Source organism: Magnolia sinica, chromosome 8, assembly GCF_029962835.1.
Source record: "Magnolia sinica isolate HGM2019 chromosome 8, MsV1, whole genome shotgun sequence".
NCBI classification, from domain to species: Eukaryota; Viridiplantae; Streptophyta; class Magnoliopsida; order Magnoliales; family Magnoliaceae; genus Magnolia; species Magnolia sinica.
Genome location: NC_080580.1, coordinates 52,112,758 through 52,118,877, shown reverse-complemented (window position 1 = coordinate 52,118,877; position 6,120 = coordinate 52,112,758). Strand labels below are relative to the sequence as shown.

Below are 6,120 nucleotides of genomic sequence, written 5' to 3'. Positions count from 1 at the left end.
GTTGTCAGCAGAGCTCTTAGTTTCACTTCAGAGATGTTTATTGGGTGGTAAGAGTGGAACAAGAGCGGGAATCGATATCTCCTCTCTGATGGTTGTGGAAAGGAAGTTGTGTTGGGACCTATATATTGATGGCCTTGTTGTAAGTTCAGATGGAAATCTCCTTGATGCATTAGGTGCTGCTGTCAAGTTAACATATGCTTGCATATGCATTTCATAGCAGAAGTTTTTTTTTCCTCCCTTTCTTTTTTAATCCAAGTATGTCACCACAAAATGGTGGATTCTAGCTCTTTGCTTTGAAATTTAGAAACAAAAGTTGTGTTTGGATGCAAAAAAAAAAAAGTCACTACAAAACAATAAATTATTATGGAGACGAAGTATGAACTACAATGACTAGTAGAACTGACAGTTATTTTAGACCCTAAAATCCATCTTGGTCTGACATAATTTGCAGAGTGCTCACTCTTTCCTCCACATGAACCATGATCAGATACTTAAGGTTAAAGGCTCAAGAAGCCCTACCAGTGAGGATTCTACCTTCAGTGATCAACTAATCTATCTTCTAACATGGTTGCTAGGTGACTTGGTCAGGTGTTGATTCATATTTTTGCATATATTTTCTGGCTTTCATGTTGTATGTAAGGATTTTATTTTAATAGCTATTTGGTCTCTGCTATTTTTGCATTAGTTCCTGCAGCACTAATTTATTCAGTTGTATAAGCTAACTATGGGATTAATCATAGGAATGGATCATAAGATCGGTAATGTTTCTACCATATCTGTGCTTAGTATTAAAATTGTGTTGGTTATTTCCCTTTATATTTTTGAACTAAAACTTATGAGTTATAGTTAATTAGCTGTTTTATTCTACTTGAAATGAATGAGGTTCTTCTAAGATCTGGATGCATCTAACCTCCATGAGCCAGAATGGAGCAGATTCATTCCTGACTGTTGAGCCTGGACTTCTAAGTTGACTAGAATTATTCTAATTTTGACATTTCTAAATAATTCTTTCTTCTTTTTTTTGGTAATTTTATTTTCTTTGTTTGTTTTCATTGGCATTTGGTTGGCTTACTTCCTTTTGTAGCCAAAGCAACCCTAGGTGGATTCTAAGAGTTCGGTTATTTCATTGCCTGTAATGTTTTACCTAACTATTTACAATCGACAATATGCCAACTTTATTGATCTTTCGTGTAGAGATTCTACAAATTGCCAACTCCATTCTCTTCCATGTGATGTAGGCCCACGTCCCCACCTAGGCCCACAAGGAGCCTACATGTGCTGATTTTGAACTTGACAAAAAAAAAGAAAAAAAGATTTGGAGCATATACTATTTGTGGAAAAATGAGGGCATAAATATCAAGATTCCATTTAAGCACATATCCTTTAGCAAGGGGCTAAGGTTCCTGATCATTTAGCTGCACTTACATAATCTCCTTTAGCAATGATAGGATCTTGAACATGATATTCAGTTACTGAATGTCAGACTCAGCATATCCACTTGTACTACACCATGCACATAGATATAGAGATGGTGGGAATCCTGTAAACATTTTAAAATGCAAAATTTGAAACGTCTGTTTTGGAATGGAATGCATACTAAGATTTCTGCCCAGTGCGTATTCTCTGGAATGATTCCCATAATGTTATTGTGGTTCCCATAATGTGAGTTTGCTTCCCTACATACATGAAAGGGGAGAAATTCTAGTGTGTTTAACATTTATGGAATTGGTGTTGGTTCTATAGCAATCATGGAAAACAGAAATTTCACCAGTTGGAATTCTGACTTTGACTCTGTTCTAAAATTGCAGTTGGATAAGAATGGGATGCTTGTGATTTGGGCAATGCATCCCATCTGTTCCAAATCTAGAAGCTCTTTTTCTTTCTAGGAACCACTTCCTGGAAAGGGATTCATTGTGACCAAACTAATGAAGATGGGTGTGGATATCAGTTTCTTTCTTGCTGAAAAAAAAAACAAGGTAATCTGATTACAGGGGCTGTTTGGATGCATGGATAAATCTCCATATTTTGCTAGGCTTCTTCATATCCAATGATTCAATTTAGTTAATCTCATATCTATCTTAAATTCTATTGAAAAATATCAAATAATTTTATCCTTACATTAATGCTTCGTATCGTACCAAGTTTCTTTAGATCTAGTGTTTTGGTTGTCTTGTTTGTTGTTTCTCCAAACAATGGATTTCCAAATCTAGGGTTTTCATTGCATTTTGCACAATCTCAGGGCTTGTTAGTAGATGCCTAAAAAACGAGCTCATCGCATTTTAGTTTATCATAGTTTTGTGTTAGAGATCATATTTCTTTTTTAGGATTACAAATAACTTTACCAACAATCATGATTTCTAATTTGTAATTATGATTAACTAGAATGACTTGAACTAGCTTTTTAGCTTCTATGAAACGGGCCCTTAATTTTTGTATGTGAAGGAGCCATGTGGCTCCTAGAATTCAAAAGTGCATAAAGAATTTGTTTATGTTGTCTTGTTTCGGTACTAGGAATTTAATTCTTTGTAATCTCGTGTTTGGGTACTAGGAAGGAATTCACTGCAATTCTACTGTACCTGCACTATTAATAAAATGATTGTTGAGCATTTTGTCAAAAATTGCTAGCCAGACATTATGGAAGATAAGTAATTCCCTTAAAGGCTCCCAAGTTGATGATCCTAGCCCTTAGATCACTTGATGTCAAATTGATGATTGACATAATTTGACCAAAAAAAAAAAAAAACAAGTATTTGTAGTTTGAAACTTAGTTTTACAGAATTATGTGGTTATTTATGCCCAGTGCATATTCTCTCATATTGTGCTTCCTTTTTCCAGGTTTTGTTTAAGCATCTGCAGGAGAAGCTCATCATTACTGAGGTGCACTATGTAGATTTCAAGTCCTTAAAAAATATTAGGATGTGATACTGTTTTATCTGTGATACTGATAAAAAAAATCACGATGTGATACTGATAAGTTGTTCCAATATTTATCTATGATATGGATGCTGGCATCTTTGATTTTACTAAGTTGAATTAAGGGGCATTTTTATTTATCATTTTTGTTTTTTGTTCCATTGTCGGTATCATCTTGCACATCAAATAGCTAGCATCCTTTTACAGATTTTTAATATGGCCTTGTATTTACATTCAATGTTACAGGCAAAGTTAAAGGAGTCTCAGTATCAATTAGCCCCATGGCGTTTAGATGTAGTGAATAACTCTAGTTCTGCACCTGAGTCTCTATCTCATTCCTTTGGTGCTGCACTGAATACTTCAGTATGATCACTTCTTGTTTCTTTTTCCCTTCTTGGAGGATAGTTTCCTTAAATTTGTGTGTTGATTTCTCATAACAGAAGTTTTAAAATTGTGCCTCAGCCAACATATGCCCATGCACATACACCAATTTCTTCTCCTTTCAATGCTCTGACAACAAAAAGTTGACTGGGAAGTATTAGGACACCATAATCATCACATTGTGGTGTTGTTACAAAAAATCTAGACCATGAGAACTTGGGAAGGTCTTCTCCTTCTGTAAGCAGGTGAGATTTGTCAAATTAAGGAGAACGCTCTCAGGGAAAAGTCAGAGAAGCCATTTTTTCTTTGTTGATGGTTTCTGTTTTCTTTGCTCTCAGCAAAAAGTTAGAGTGACGCCAATCTCATGATTCTTTAAATGTGTGTTTGGATGCTCATTGTTTATATTTGTCTAAACTCTAGCCACATTAACTCATTATCAGCCAAACTCGATTAATTTATGATGTTGCTTACAATTGCATCTTGGTCACCGCTAGTTGTGTTTTGTTTTGAAGGATTTTACCTCCAGGTTTCACATACTAATCCAAGTACTAACAAAATTATTACAATTTTGGGTGGGGTTAGGTTTCTTGCTTTTATATATCTTGGATGTCAGAAAGTTAAGATGCTCTTGGTAGGTGCTTTTGGTTTCACCTTTCTTCTCTTTGTATTTCTTCATTCTTCACTGGTGGCTACTTCTTGTAAAATGTCATTGCTTAGACAGTAAAATTGGGTTCATGTTCTCTATTGGTTGGAATTGATTAAGGACTTCTAATGAGATTTGGACCATAGGTGGTTACATCAATGAGATTTGGTTCGAATCCATGATGAAAGTTATGGCATAAGTTTGATGCTGGCCGCCAACTTGAGGCAACCCTTCTCTTTTATCCAGGTTGGGGACCGGCAATGAGGGCACACAACTCCCACAGGCACAATGTAATAGACTACTACTGTAATGCCCTGAAAATCAGGGGTTGAGCAGAAGCTCAACTCCCGAGTTCCAACGCATCACTTATGCAACATAGATAATGATGATTAAATGTTGTCCATATTAGTACATTAAACATGAGTGGGATTATACTAAAACAACATATCATACTCTAGAGATGATTAAACTAAGCAAGCGAAAGATTGTGATAAACATATAACATATATAAGTGGTTATAACCCCCAGAGTATGATCATGTCACCAGGCTGAATATATACATGGTTGTTCCAAAATATAGAAAATAATAAAGTGTAAAAGTCCGACTAAATCATATAATCCCTGTAATCCCGTCGGTCAGTACATGGTCTACATAGACTCGCCTGGTAACTGCACATAAGAGAACTCCTCATCATTATAAAAGTCTGGCTCTGCCTTGCAAAACTCACCATCATTTGCAGCTAAAACAGAGTCTGGTTGGTGTTTTAAAACACTGTCCCAGAGTGGGAGTGAGTGATCAACTCAGTGGTACTATAAGGCAAAGTTTAACATGTTATCAATTCAGTCAAGCAGTAATGATAAAGCAGCACAACAATCATGTCCTAAGTACTCTTGTTAATGCAGGTATGATATGCTATAATGATGCATGCCCTCGCTTGCACTCCCTCAGCGACACCATCTCACGGTTGCACATGTTACCCCCACTGTGCCTTCATTGCCAAGGCACATGCAATGCGGTGCATGCACGTATTAGCCGAGTTCTTGATTGGGCTTATTCATATAGTTGATTCGGGAAGCTAAGGTACCTCCCTTTTTGTCACTTACACAAATAATGATCCATCTAGGGTCATCATTCCTAGTTAATCACATACAATAGGTAAATTATAGGGCAACATTACCCCTAATTTGAAAAGTAGTGGATAGGTAAGTTTAATTCGCTACGGGAGGCTCGTCACCTCAACGTAGGTCTAGTTTATACTCGAGGTCACTACAGGAAGGCTCGTCACCTTAGCATAGGTCGACAGCTCGAATACAGTGTCCCATGCCACCATATTCAGCTCACGAGTTTAGGTTGCTCACTGGTCACTATAGGGAGGCTCGTCACCCCAGCGTAGGCGACAGCTCGACCACGGTGTCCCATACCACCATGCCTGGCCCATGAGTCTTAGCGGATCGTGGTACCAAGGTTAAACGGGCTTTATATTGGTAAGTGTTACCTTGATTCAAGCAGTAGCGTCCATACATGGTAAACAAACATTAGGCCAATCGAGTTACTTGACAAGTTCGATTGGTACGAGCGCACATTAGATTAATCGACATGGAGTGCATACACACTCCTCATGGCCTAACCACCGCTGATAATCACCGTACGACTCAGATTCATCGAACGTATCTGTTGTGGCGAGATTAGTTCGGCCACTCGATCGGGAACTGTTACTAATTGCCTAGACTACGTAGTAGTCCCAATCATGCTCAAATACAATAGGCATTCATATGTGATAGTCAAATAGTATTTAACCACCAATTCAAATACAATTCCCATTCGGGCATTTTAACAACCATATTACACATGTTATCATACATAGGCATTTCATCCATAAATCAAGTAGTAGTAAGGTAGGTTATTGAAGGAAATTGTAATTATAGATAAGGTAATTGAGAATCCTATCTCAACACCCTCATTAAATACATTTCAACAAATAAATTTTCATTCAGACATTTCATCAAACACTTAGACTACACATCTCAACATACATGTACTAAATTTATTATAACATATATTATGGCAAATCCTTTCATAAAGGGGTTGTTATACGTACAACTAACATGAATTCTATATTAATTGTCATGGGAAGCGTGAATCATAATTTCCTATTCATTCAAACATTTCAACAAACATATGA

At 36.7% G+C, this 6,120-nt stretch overlaps 1 long non-coding RNA gene across 1 annotated transcript; it reads left to right on the top strand.

Moving 5' to 3' along the window:
* The first annotated feature begins 461 nt into the window (after positions 1–461).
* Positions 462–3,683, top strand: LOC131253998 (uncharacterized). Its single transcript, XR_009175418.1, has 3 exons — positions 462–588; positions 2,836–2,877; positions 3,160–3,683. It is a non-coding gene; the product is annotated as an uncharacterized LOC131253998 (long non-coding RNA).
* Positions 3,684–6,120: the final 2,437 nt, after the last annotated feature.